The 14,569-nt window shown below is 38.2% G+C and overlaps 1 protein-coding gene across 5 annotated transcripts in view; it reads right to left on the bottom strand.

The window, feature by feature from the left end:
- Positions 1-14,569, bottom strand: part of brat (brain tumor) — a 42,078-nt gene that overhangs the window by 15,397 nt on the left and 12,112 nt on the right. For 2 of the 5 annotated variants that reach the window (XM_017085109.4, XM_070996521.1), the window contains exon 2: positions 12,369-12,430. The exons of 1 other annotated variant lie outside the window; for it this stretch is intronic. The gene's annotated coding sequence lies outside the window, so the exon portion shown is untranslated. Of the gene's footprint in view, positions 1-6,223; positions 6,339-6,366; positions 6,569-12,368; positions 12,431-14,569 lie in introns of those variants that run through there. 2 more of the 5 variants (XM_017085099.4, XM_070996518.1) reach the window with 2 other exon arrangements.

Here is a 14,569-nt window from a genome sequence, read left to right as displayed (position 1 = left end):
GCACGCACACAAACACATGCACGTAGAAAAAAAAAACCTGACTCATAAATTTATCACCGTCGATTTCAACAAATTAGTTAATAAATACAAGAATAGCACCAAAACGTCACCTTTCAAAGGGAAAACCTGATTTGTTGTATCTGGAAATTAGTAATACCCTTCCAATCCATGTATTTCGATTATTTTTCAATATAAAATCAAATATATAGGTATTTAACTAAGTAGTACATAGCATTTTTAAGACAATACTATTTTTTAGTTCCGTAATAATCTCTATAAACATTTGATAATATTATCTTTAAATTGGTTTCTAACGAATTTCCAATTAACCACTTGACTACGAGAGAGAACCACTTCTAAACCCAAATTAAAACAATCTATACAGATAACTTGTCTTAAGTAAATAACCTCCCATATCTTTAAATGATACTTGATAGAAAATATGTTAAAAGTGCAGTACCCTCAGTTAGAGCATTAAAACCCACAATTAAGCCTTGCTAGGCAGGGGGACTGAAGAGGAATTGATAATAATCAAGTTGTCTATCGATTAGATTAGCAAATTTCGGAGATAGTTGACGGAAAGCAGGCGGAAGGTTATTAAAGTGGTTCGGAACAAATCAAACTGACAGTTGGATTCTATATCATGACAAGATTAATATCATTTGGGGCCACAGGCCCGTCAGAAGAATTGTATCGTCTCCGCTTTTCGAGAAGAGGGTGTGGAGCTCAATGTCTGTGCCATATGTTTTACTTAGGATTATTTGGGAGGGTATAAAGAGGGGTGTACGAACAAATTCCAGACCGCTTGTAAAAGTGTTTAAAAATAGAGCGGGCTAATAATCAGAAATGCGAGTGCAGTGCACTGAGGGCGTGCCCGAGCCCCCCCCTCTATCCCAAATCCCCCTTCTTCCATAATTAAGCACAAAAAAAAGAAGAGTCGAGGGAGGGCGGAAGAAAGAACAAGAACAAGAAAGGGAGCAAAGCAAAGCGGAGCAAAAGAATCGACGTGGACGTGGTTACCCCATGTGAGAAGTGGAACAAACTGCGCACAGGCATTACTAATGCAAAACAATTTGTACAAGATTATAAATTTCATGGCTCAGGAGAAGTGGAAAGAAAACAAAACAAGGCATTGCGATGTGCTGCTGATGACGATGATTATGGAAAATATAATGATCAAGAACAAGAGCGGACAGCACCAAGTTCAAGCCAAATCTAGATGGTGTGTGGGAGCAAAAAAAACACAGGGGGATACCTATAAATTAAAGACAGTCGAGCCTCCCTAACTGAAACTCAAAACCAGTTTTAGACGCTTCATATTATACTGTTCAAACGGAATTTATTAATACAAATCTTTTGATTTTACTGTACTTGAGTCTGGTGATTTATTTGATTTAAATGAAATATTTTTTCTTATCGCTAAATACATACATTTTAGTACTAGCGTTACAAACGGCCATTTCCTTTAAAAATTATAATTTTGATAAGGAGATTGGTATTGTAGCGATATAAACACTAATATCAAATATAAATTGTAGAAATATTTAACAAAACATACAAAAACATTTCAATTATAAAAGTGTTATTCAAATTAGTACCCACTGTAATTCCGCAAAAATGCATAAAGAGAGGAAGAGGAAGCAGGAGGGAATACGTTCTGGTTGTGCAGCAAAATAAACAAGGCTGTGTTCAACTTCCATGCATTCCCCTGCGGAATGAATGCTTTTGGGGTTGCAACTGCAGCAGAGAGTTCAATGGTACCAAAAGCAGCAATAGCAGCAACAAAAACAAAGGCAATTACCATAACACATACACCCACAGACAGTGGTGGTAAATAAAATTGGGCACTGCCTAAATCTAAACACCAAAAAACTTATTCCAGATAAATATTGTTAATGATTTATTGATAATTCGATTAGCTGTATGCATATGCATCTTTCAAATTAAATAATTATGAAAGAGAAACCCGTTTTGTTTGCTTAATAATTATGTATTTGCATTTAAGCCTCTTATAAGCATGCTACTGTGTATAAATTAGTTTATTGACGCCTTCTCCATTTTACGATTTTCCGTTCAATACCCAAGTGCTATAAAGCCATTCATGTTATTAAAATTAAAATTCTATTAAAACAAAAACTATAAAATTAAAACCAGTTACGTTCATGTCGTCTTTTAGTGATTAGTGATTAAAGCATCAATAAAAAGCTTAGAGCTATTATTTTGACCGCAACTATATGCAGAGGATACAGACACTCAAACTGCAGCGAAAAATAAAAGAGACGCCCAGCACAAAGAGCAAGCCATAAAACAGAACAAAGAAAACTACCTTTACCTGCTTGCCACACACACACACACACACACACACACACACAAACAGATACACGACTTCTTCTAACCGAGACAACAACAAAAAATGCTGTCAGTTGGCAGATAAAATATCCGTCCCGATCCCAATTCCAATCCTCTTGCCATCCCATAGCAACCAGCCCATTCGCATCCTCAATTTCATCGCAAAGGCACCGCCAACATCACGACCGCTGTCTTGGCTCGATGCAAATTTCAGATACAGTGGATATTGGCGCAGAGCAACTGCGTGAATTCTACAGAGAAACGATCTGCACATTCATCTCATTATTTTCATTATCTCACAGCTATTCAACCGTAAACATTTAATATCGATTAAATGATTACAACGTAATACAGCATAGTCATTTACCAAGTAAAACCAATTATTCAAAAGATACATATCTATTATATTAAGTTCAGGAAATTGTTATCAAGTTGTTAAATTTATACATTTTTTGGATCGGGTTCTTATTTCTTGACAGCAATCTTATAAACTAAGAAAGGACCTAAATATTTAAAGAATCTTTGAAGTTTTTGGAAGTATCTTTAATATCCTTTTGCAAATAGTAAGTTAAAAATCCATGAGTTTAATATCTATAGAACTTATAATTTTTAGCTCAGCACCAAAATTATTGGCATATCTCTCTTAACCATCCCAAAATATTTTAGGGTAGCGTGACAAGAATATATGTATGAATGGTTTTCTCGTAGACATTGGTCTGTTTAACCGATCTTCACTGTAATCCCCCAGTGAAATTCGGCGAATTCTGCGACGTTTGCTCCTCCCGCATTTTTTGTAGTTTTTTGTTAATTTTTTCTCCTTTTTTTTCAGACGACGCCAGCTATGCGTCAGCAGCGAAGCGACCCCCAAAGCAGCAGCTGCTGCTCAATGAAATTGACTTGACGCATTTTATTGAAGGAGACAATGGACAAAAAAAAGGGAAGAACAAGAAAAAAATCTGCACAAGGGAGTTTTATTGTTGCCGACGAGAGAAAGAGGAAGAAAGAAGAACGGCAGCATCCAATTTAGCAGAGGGTCCCGAGATCCCAATCCCAATCCCAGACGCTCTTCCTCCTCTCCCTCGTTCACCTTCTTCCTTCATTCGCTCTTCTTCGCGGGTCGTTCTCCCACGACCATCTCCCTCTCTTTCCCACTCGCTTCAAAGGCCCCGCAGGTCAACGGCGTCGTTGCAGTTCTTGTTCTTTATTTTCTGTTGTCTCCTCATTTTTTCTCCTTTTTTCCTATTCTGCACAACATTTTTCTTTCTTACTGCGCTTTGTAGTGTCTGTGGTTCGTTAGCTGCTGCTTATTTCACTGCTCTCCTGCGAGAGCGAGCGAGAGGCCAAGTGTCTGTGTGTCCTGCACAGTGGTGGTAGGAAATATCGAGACAACCTTGCACAGGTACAGTGTCGGCCGGGAATATTCCATTCCATTCAGAAGTTGAACATTCCAATGACAAATTTGGGATAACCCCAAAAATTACCCCTACATGGCCTTTTTCGATCTGATTACTTTAAAATCTAGAACCTATGTACAATACAACCATAAGTTACAGAAGCGCCTTAGTTCCTTAGTTTTGACTATCACAAAACAAAACAAAAACATAAATAATCTTTAAATAGAAATCCCAAAGTGCGCACTATCTCACAAAAGAAAAGACAGACAAGAATCTAAACGTGTAAATAGAAGCCCCATTTGAGTTAATACGAAATTAATATTTTTATAACTTACTATAATTTCCTATTATAAAGGAATTTCAGCCGTAGATGCACATGCTATCTTTTAGAGCTGCAACACCACATCATCCAATCAAGTGGAACGTGTTCTCAGTTCGCCTCGTTTGCGTGTTAACTTTCGATAAATATTTACTATCTGCTTTAACATTTTCAATTAGAGATGTACCAATTTCGGGTTCCCTGCGTTATCTATTACGTGGTGGTGGCGAAGCCGACGCTCTCTGATAATGGAAACTCAGAAAACACAACGCAAAGCAGGGGAAAACACAAAATTGGTACAGCCAAAGAAGACCTAGCAAAGACTGGCGGGAACAAACGAGGGAACGACCCCGACCGAGTTCTAGAAAATCTCAGAAAGTAACAAAACAGTACAGGAAATGCATTTTACATAAGACATTGGGTGGCGATGGCGAATCGATTGGAGATGGCCCAAATCGCTGCTGATGAAAGGATCGTATCTGAATTGTAAATCAGAAAATCTTCGAAACAGCAGACAGCTTACAGTGTTCACTGGTTGAATGATAATGATTTATCGATGGTCTGTTGTTGTCTGTTTTGAAATTCTGTAGGTTCTTTAACCCGACGAATAGCCATAAACAATTTCAATGTTTCAATCCCCAGTAGGTACAGTTGTACTTATTTTTAAATTTTGAGTTGTGGAAACGATATCGAGCTGAAACACACATTTAGATGTTGTTTATACTTTAATCAATCCGTTGGTCAACATTAGTAATATACGTTTTTTGTTACTAGGGGCACAATTTGTGGATTTTGAAATATAATATCTGGCTTTTTTTCTAATTCCCGCTTCCGAGTGCCCACTGCAATCAGTTCGACACAAAATAAAGCCCAGCGGCAACAGCTTTTTTAATCAGTAAGCGTAGATTTTAGGTCCGCTGGCGTCACCAAATCGAGCGTGAAACAAGACACATGGAATTATATATATGTTATATGTTTTGGCTTTCCGTTCTGAACGTATTTATGTTTGTACACCAAATACTGGACGCAGAGATAGGAACAAATTTTAAACACGTTTTTCCATTTTTTTTTTATTCATATCATTTTTGTAGTCTTGTATTTTTGCTTTCGGCGTAAATAAAACAGGCATCACTCCACACAGACCGGCAGTTTGTATATTAATGAGAAGCCCCAAGCGTGGTTTGCACGTCGATCAGTCTGTCAGTCTACAGTGATTAAATTTTAAGAACATTGCCGTAATAATTTCTGTTTAAAATACACACAGAAACAAGAAAACAAACTCGTGTTTTATTCTTCCGCATCGCAGCGGCGGCTGCAACAACAAAAACAATAACGATATCGACATCAACATCAACAACAAAATGAAACAACAAAAACCCATGAACAAAGTCGCCAAGAGTTGAATGTTGGGGAATTGTTTAAACAGTTGGGTCGCGATAAATAGGCTCGACTCTCGGACTTTTTGGACGGGGGAAGGTCGTCGCGCATTGAGTTGAAGGAAGTGCGCACCCTCTGGGCTTAAAAGGTTGTTAAACCGTTTCATCATTATGGGATATTGTTTGCTTGGCAATTACAGTGGGTATTGGCCAAGAGAAATGGCGAAACAAAGGAGATATACATGGTTAGATAAAAGTGGTATGATTTAAAAATTTGTAAGACTCCTGATATGGACCGTTTTCATTTGATAAAAATGTTATACAATAAACACTGATAAAGAATAAACTTGTTTTTTTAGTAAATGATTTTACGGAAATCGACTGTTTTTATTTAGTGTTCTTTCCATACCTTTCTCATCTGGACTCAATCGTCTGGCCGGGAGTGTAGAAAGCATACAGTGGCGCAAAACGAAATAAGAAATGAGATAATAATAACAAAAAGCGTAGAAACGTAAAAAGTTAATGCAAACAACAACAATGCGCGCGGCCGTTGAAAAGAACAAACACAGATACACATAAACAGACGCCAAAGGAAGCGAAGAGCCGGAGGTGGGGGAATAGGCAAGAAAAAAATGTTTTGTTGCATTGCAACAAACAGCAGCAATGCAAGTGATGCGCCGCCAGAAAGAGATAGACAGCTCCGAACAAGAAGCGCAGCAGGAAAAGGCAACACTAACACACAATCATCATTAACGCATACATACAGTCGAGCAGCACTCACGTACGCGATTCTAAACAAGTTGATGAACTCTACGGCATCGGTGGAAGAAGAAGAGTGTGCAGCAGAACTAAACAATTTGTTCGTTATTTTCCTGCTGTTTTGAGAAATGCAAATATTTTTTTCATATTCATTGCGTTGCATACGTACATAGGCTAGGTATGTGTATGTTTCGGTTGCACTTAGATTTACTTATTATTCCACTAGTATTAATACTTTTTATTGCTTTTTTTCGCACAGTTCACACGCACACACTCTCGCAGCAGTAGCAGTAGTATATTCTCTCTGGACGCGACGGGAAATGAACGCGAGCGAGCGCCAACGTTGTTTATCCGGCGAAGTTTTTTTAAGAACTGAATTTCAAAAAGACCAGAATATCAGAAAGTAAATCGGGCTTGTTTCTTGGCGGAACGAGAGAGCTGGAGGAGAGCGAAACCGACTGAGAATGGACCAGCGTGGCAAAGAAGAATTTTTACAAGAAGCGGAACGACGGAACGAACGGCAACGGAACGAAACGAGCCAAGCCGACAAAAGCGGACAACAACAAAAAAAAAACTCACTCAACCAGTTATCGCCAGCGGGAGAGAGACAAAGAACCAGCCAGCGACTGGCAGAGAGAGAGGGTAAGAGAGCGGCAAATCTAGTTTCTGCAGAACGCCAAAGGGAATGGAGTGGCAATTGGAACGGCTACGCACAAACATACATACTGCGATGAGACTGACCTCTGACAACCTCCTACACTGGCACACGTACATATGTATTGCATTGTATGTTTGTATGTACTTGAACAGAACATAAATTGCGCGAGGGAGCAGTGCACTCCAAGTATTCCGGGCTCTGTATGTACATATGTACATGTGAGTGGGAGTGAGCTGCACTTCCAAAGAGAGTGGCAAGGGAGAGGACGATGACGGCGAAGAAGAAGAAGCAGAGGAGCTCGAAAAAAGGGCTGCGAAGAGCGGAAGCAGCGGAGAATGCAGAAAATAACACTGGTCGTGGGGCAATTGGTAGTATCTCTCGATTTTTGGTAAAACCCCATGCATAGAACCATTCCAGTGAGTCAAAAGATTATCATAAACATTTATTTTTGGGCTTGTTTCGCAATAAACGATTATACGGTTTTAAATTTGCATGAACTCAGATTTCGCGAAAAAGTGTCATAATACTTATGAAAGGAACCAGAACTGGAAATAATTACAGGTCTTTCGGTGTGGTGTGTTATGGAGCGTTTCCAAAAATGTTAATTCTTTGAAAATTCAAATTAGTTGTATGTTTTCCAATGAATTTCAGAACGGGTATGATTTATACTTAATTTTGATTTAAATATGCCTCTAATAAAAACAACATTAAAAAGTATCTTAAGGTTCTATAAATAAGTTGAATCTTTAAATCTATAAAATAGGAATCTAAAGAGATCATTAAGCTCAAACTCGAATAAAACATACTAATTTCGGTGTCCAAATAATAACACCCCACTTTACAGTAAACACCCATCAAACTAACTACATTTTAAACCCAACCGAACCGAACTACTTCATTCTCCTGCTCCAGAGAAAGGAAGAACCAACGATCAAGACCAGAAATGCTGGGTCCGTAGTAAATGGACGTCAAAACCTGTGTATAAGCAAGTTTAGCTCTTTATGGTCATTACCAACTTGGCTAGTTTACAACTGGTGACTTTTCTTATACCGCTGATGCAATAGAAATATGTGAAAGATAGAAGGGGGGATTAAAAAAGGAGGGGAGGGGAGGGTGAAAGGCAAGGTAAAAGTCTGCGCGCTTGCGTCATGTGCGTTGCCAACGTTTTCTGATCAAAAGAAAAGAATAACGTGGAATGGCAACCGCAGACGTCGACTTCGCTGCCACAGAGCTCTACGTCCGGGGACTTTGGAGAATAAACCAGTCTAGAAACGCCGCTCGGCTCTATAATTATGCTGCTTGTTCGAGTATGTATACATGAATACAAACACATCGAAATACACCTATATACTGGCGGCTACAAAGGGCCTTAAACTTTGTTTAAAGTCAAGGTCAGTGATTTCTTGTGCGCCAATTGCGATGGTATCGTATCGCACGTGAAGCTGCGTGACTAACGCACCGACCCACGGATTTACAATCATTGTTTATATCATCAGAATTTTTAATTCGCCCTGTTCCCAAAGGGATTTCTAATTATCATGGGCAGATGGTTAGTTACTATAGTAACAATAATTATTTGTTTCAATGTATGTATTTTTCTTAGAAATATCTAATCCGATCTTTTTTTAAATACATACATAAATTGAATGGATTAATAGAAAGGCAATAGCACATACTTGACCATACTAAAACTATACTCTGAGTTTTTATTTATCAATATTCTTTTGATCCCTAAATGGGACCTTGGATCCTCTAGGGTATTTTAGAGCTTCCATACCCGAATATAACCTTCCCTCTTTTTTTGCATTCATTCTTGTTTATCCCGCCTGAATTCCACGAATTGATGGGTTCAAGTGGCTTTCTGGGATGGGAAGATAATGCCGCCGCTGCAGGGAAACAAGTGGAATAGTGGGATATGGTACGGGCATCAGTATGTGATCGATATGTCCATATATTTGTATAGCCCTCTCTGTCCCACCACCAGAGCCGCAACTTTTGTCCTTGCCGGCGGTTCATGAACCTTCGACTTTACTCCTCTGACGAACGACGTGCTTAAAGTAGCAAAAAAAAGATACGGCCGCAAAAAATCCAGCAAATACAAAAAAAAAAAAAAGAGCCAGCCGCCAATGGCAAAGAAAAAACAATTACGCCAAGCGTTGAAATATTTTCGCTACGGCCAGAAATACAGTCGTACCTCGCAAAACTGTAATACATCTGCCACAAGAAGCATTTGCTAACGAACCGACCATAAAAATACAGAATATTACCCGCATTAAAGAGCCATTTTTAAGTTGTTCTTAACAAACAAGCACATGTAAGACATAAAAACGTTGGACTTGTAGTAAAATTTGTATGCCAACTGAAATATTTAGGTTTACATAACTTAATGACAATTGGAAAAATATGCGTTTAACATCTTAAATAAACCTTGACACAACCAAACAAACATAAAGGTTTTCAAGTCATTGAGTCATATTTGCTAACAAATAAATAATAAAATAAATAAAAGAAAAAATCTTTATTATTGAAAAAATGTACATTAAAATCAGAGAGCCTGCAAATATTGAATTAATACGATTAATATAAAACTTACAATTATATTGATAAGAAACTGTGATAAGATTCTTTATAGGAAAAAAAAAAAACGTCATTGAAGACTGTAAATCGAAAAAAAGTACAGAAACCATAAATGCTTTAAAGATGTTTTCTTAAAAAACAAATAAATTCATTACAATATTATGATTATAATGAAAATGTGTTGACATGTGAAATACGTAGAATGAGTTGAAGAAATGCCAAATGCTGTATTTTTCTACCGTTGGAGGGGGGATTATGTTAGACCCCGACACGGCAACGTTCATTAGCCCACCGACCTCAGCCTCAAATGTTTTATTGCCATATTGACAGACAATTCAATCGAGATCGTTTCAATAACCCAGCCAGGCTAATAATTTCCATGGGTGAGAGTGAGAGGAACAAAAAAAAAAAAAGAAATGAGGGAGGGGGATGGCGATCGAGCGATCCCTTTAGCAGCTGTCACACTCAACTACCGCCGCCAGATGTTTCCCTTGATCGGAGGGGGAAAAACCCAACCCATAAACCATATAAAATACAACGATCACATATTTGTTATGGCTCTTTCAATAATTTTTGGAAAAGACGTTGGGCTGGAACAAAATGTGACACTTGAAACCGGAAATTAGCAGCAGCAGGCGATGCAGCTGTCGCTCCCTCTCTTTCCCTCGTTCACTCTCCATCCCTTTCGCTCTTTCGAATGCCAGGTGAAGCCGTGTTTTAAGAGCTCTCTATATGAACAATGCATTCAGTCATTCGATCGAGCCTCTCTTACAAGCAGGAAGTGGTGAAAATTCAGAAAGTGTTGCATGTTCTCTTCCCATCTATGGACACTCATTTGTCAGTTCTTATGTCACTAATGGATCGGCGCATTGGTATTATAAGCAGTTAGTTACACCTTTTTGTTCCGGAACACGAGCGTTTTATGCATGGTATAATCAAGAAAAACAAAAACGGGGATTAAAAAAAATGGAACTAATTTCCTTCATAAGCTCTCTTGATTGTCGATTTTATAACCTAGATAGAGACAATGTTTTGGGCTAAAGACATTATTTATAAATTGTTAACCACAATTTGAGATACAATTATTTCTTAAATCGACCTTAAATCAGTCAAGATATATGAGTTAAAAATATTTACAAATCTTCTAAGTGATCTATATACATATGATATATAGTTATTATGGAATTCATATAACATGATTCTCTAGCAAAGACAGAAGAATCTGAAAAGACAACATTTATAAGATTTTTTATAGTCTTTTTTTAAATATTTTTCAACAAATTAAGTGGACAACAGAATACTAAGAATAGGAATTCGATGAAAGGCGGTTTTTTCAATTTAAATTTTGTGGAGTACGTAACTTTAGCCACTTGGCCCGCATACGGTTGGGGGATCCGTTTTTTTGAGACACTATTAAAAGGTTCGAGGCCGATGGTTCTCGGTTTTCAACGCCCACCATATCCCATTACATTAAAGCTAATGAGGGCACTTTATTGAACTCTCTTCTGTTGTCTTTCTTCATTTTTCGGTGTCTTCCCGCTGCGAATGTGCACTGACCTCATAATTCGCATTAAACTAATAAGCGAAGAAGACGCCCCCTCAGGAAATTTCAATCAGCTTGTTGAAATCCGAACTTAAGTCTGAGCTTTTTTCATACTGTTCTCCAATTCGTATTTTTTTTCCTTTTCTTTATTTTGTGATTCTCGGAAAGTTCACGGGTTGGTCAAAATGTTGCGAAAATATTGTTGCGAAGGGGCGAGAGACTTTTTAACTAGAATGGCGAATGGCGAAACTGAAACCGAAAAAAAGAGATGGGGTCTCTAACACAGAGACACAGCCTTTAAATGACATTAGTTTGGACATAATAAATAAAACGTTAACAGACATAGAAAAACAACAGCGGCAAGAGTCAACGAACGGCTAAAAAATTCACGAACTTGAAAAAAGTGTGTGGCTAACGCTAACGTCGACGCAGGCAGAACGGCGATGTCAATAAACCAACTAACCAGCGACCTGCGGACCATGAATAGGCAAAAAAAAAAACAAAAACCAAAAATAAACCCACAAAAAACGCACAAACTTGTTGCTCTTGCACAGCAACAAGTAATTTGGCTTTAATACAAATATAAAAAAATGAGAAATAAATCTGTGATTCCATCAACCAAATCTCTTGATAAATGTCCTGTGGTGAAATGTATCACGTATACCACAAACTTCGGGCGGAAGTTGAAACAACAAGCTAGAACTATATTATCAAGTGACTCGACTAACAAGATATCCTTCCTTCAGTTCGTAATATTTTTCCAAATAATATAAATTAAGGAAAAAGTTTTGCCTTCAGAGCGTAAATACCTTTAAAACTCTTGGTTCTACAGACTTTTGTGCATATATTATAGGTTCGTAATCCCATTCATAATAATCCCGTTACGTATTTTTCTCCGAATACAATATACCCTTTAAGTTTACGATTGCCGGGTATAAAAAGATAAATAACAACAGCATTAGCACATGTTTCGCCTTCGGTATGTGGGGTCCTATATCTTCTGCCATCTCATTCACTCTTTCCCTCTGTCTCGCTCTAAAGGGGACCCGCATGGCATATCAATGAGAAGAAGAGGAGCTACTCCAGACATCCGACGCGTACGTGAGATATGATGAATAAGCCAACGTCCGTCCCCTTTTCCGGCGTCCCCATCATATCTCACTCCATTGAGCTTCACTTCACATGCTGGCAGGTATTGGGTTTCTAGTACGAAGGACACACGGCGGCGAAAAAGAGAGAGGGATTTGCCAAAGCGGTCTCAAGATAGATTTATTGTCTATGCGGATGCATAAAAGAACCCCAAAAAAACATAGACTATAACGAAAACTTGAATACCCTTAAACAGAATAGAACAACTTAATGATGTTCTGATGTCAAGTTTTCCAAAACTTACCTCATAATCATTCCAATGTCAGCCGTGAGATTACGATCTTAGGTCAAGTCTAACAGGTTTTTCTAAAAGTAGATAAAAATCAATCATGTTTTACTACAAGAATCATATTTTGTCTTAACTATAGGCAATAAAAATCTTAATTTGCTTGGAGCTTACGAAAACTCATGTTATAAAGATATAAAGTTGTTATAAAATACTACGTGTGTTGGTTATACCGACTTCCAACTTGTTGGCAAGATAATGAAGACATTTGCTAGGGTATAAAAGCCCTTAAGTACACGCATTATTTCCAACATGTCCTTTGGATCTCTTGTACCTACTCCCCCACTTTTTTTATTTGGTTTGCCCTGCGAAACACTTTACGTTAATTATGCACTGTACACAAAAAAGAAGCTTCCCTGCGGGGTACGGTGGTTGGGAGTTGATGGGAGGTGGGTGGATGAGAGACCACATTTAAAAGCTTTGTCACTGAGGTCTGTTGTTAAAGGTGGGATTTTCTTTGTGTGTGGGCGGTTCTCATCTAATTGATGAACGCTGTTAATTATGACCGGCTTTAACTGTCACTTTTTGGGCAATTTCTCAGCTCAAGTGGTTTAATGAAAATGGGGTGGTGGGTGGCTGGTTTCCTGCCTAGTGGAATGAGGCATAAAAGTCAACTTTGCCACCTGAATTCAACGCTAAGCTTAAATTTGACTTTGTAAAGGGTGTCTTCCCACGGAAGCTTGAAACAGCAAAAGTTTATAGGTAGATCTTTGATTTTCTTGACCTTAGAATTTAAAACGGTTTAACGACCAAAATTTAAAAGACAATGAAATTAAAGCGGGTATAGGAGAAGTCTTAAAAAGACAAGATTATTAGTGTTTTGGAAACAATCTTTTAAACAAATTAAAGCAGTTCCAAGTAATTTTGTAACGCTTCGATAGTTTAAGAAACCGAAACGGAAATTTAATAACTACATTTTAATACTGGCTTATTTTAATAGTCAATAGTAAAGTCTAAACTCAAAAAGTTAAAGTTAAGTGTTGGTTGGTTTTGTTTTCTTTTCTTTGAAAAGATTAATTTAACGTTTAACATAAGGAAGACTATCCTGAACATTGGTTAGGACTCCTAAAAAATAGTTTTCCCAATGAATTATTTAATTGATTTAAACGTGTTTCAAGTTGCAAGTTATGATGGATCCATTTCAGATCAGCAATATCATCATAACCTGTGAAGAGGAGATGGCGGAGGAGGATAATTGGTGCCCGGAGCTTAATAGCCTTCCTTTCTGGTTTTCTACACGACTCGGTTCAATGCCGCAGCGTCTGTTCCAGTTACCATTCCGTTCCACAGTTCGCGATCTTCACACGCGCAAAAAAAACAAAAAGGGGGTGGAGAGGTCAGGGAGGGGGAGACTGGGGAACGGGGGGTGGTAGATAGGTTAGCTAAGCGTCTGTTTCTGTTCTTTTGTTTCAAACTCGTTTATTGGCTCTACCTAGGCAAGCATTTCAACTTTCAAAAAGAGCCAAAGTCAGCGACCAGGTTATAGTACCCACATCTATGTATATAATATGGTATTGTGGTATATAGTATATGTATGTGCTTTAGACCCCGTGACTCCGGCGAAGAGTCTTTTGTGTCTGCGCTGTTGGCCAAAAATTCGCTTTGTTTTGCACTCGACAGCGCGCGCCTTCTTTATTATTATCTGCCTCTCCTTTGCCTGTTTGCTTTTGAGAACTTTTTGTTTTTCTGGCCTGGCGCATTTTCATCTTGGTATTCTTGGTTCTTAACTCACGGGTTCTTGGCTCTTGGTTCTGGGGTTATTCTCCGTCCCCCCAGCTGTCGTTAGGTTTTCTCCACATTTCGCTGTCACTGCTAATGTCTTTGTTACCTTCATTTTTGGGGTCTCCGGCCGAGTGTGTGTTCTTTCACCTTTTTCGGGTAGTGGAAACTTTTTTTTGGCAGAAGGTCAACGTTCATAATTGCTTGTGATACACTCTTAAAGCCAACGAACCGCATGCTTTTAGACCAACGACTCCTTCTCACAACATCCAAATTGCGAAATTAGCTGCGGCAAATTATTATACTTCGTACAGTCAAAGCTCGCTAGGGAGAAAAATGAAGGTTCCATAACATGATTTAATCAGGGTTAAGGAATTTAATCTATAAAACCCCAGAGTATCGTTATAATTAATATTATTATTTGTTTCAGAATATTATAT

This window comes from Drosophila suzukii, chromosome 2L, assembly GCF_043229965.1.
Source record: "Drosophila suzukii chromosome 2L, CBGP_Dsuzu_IsoJpt1.0, whole genome shotgun sequence".
Taxonomy (NCBI): domain Eukaryota; kingdom Metazoa; phylum Arthropoda; class Insecta; order Diptera; family Drosophilidae; genus Drosophila; species Drosophila suzukii.
The sequence above is the reverse complement of the archived record's forward strand: the minus strand, read 5'-3'. Positions and strand labels throughout refer to the sequence as shown.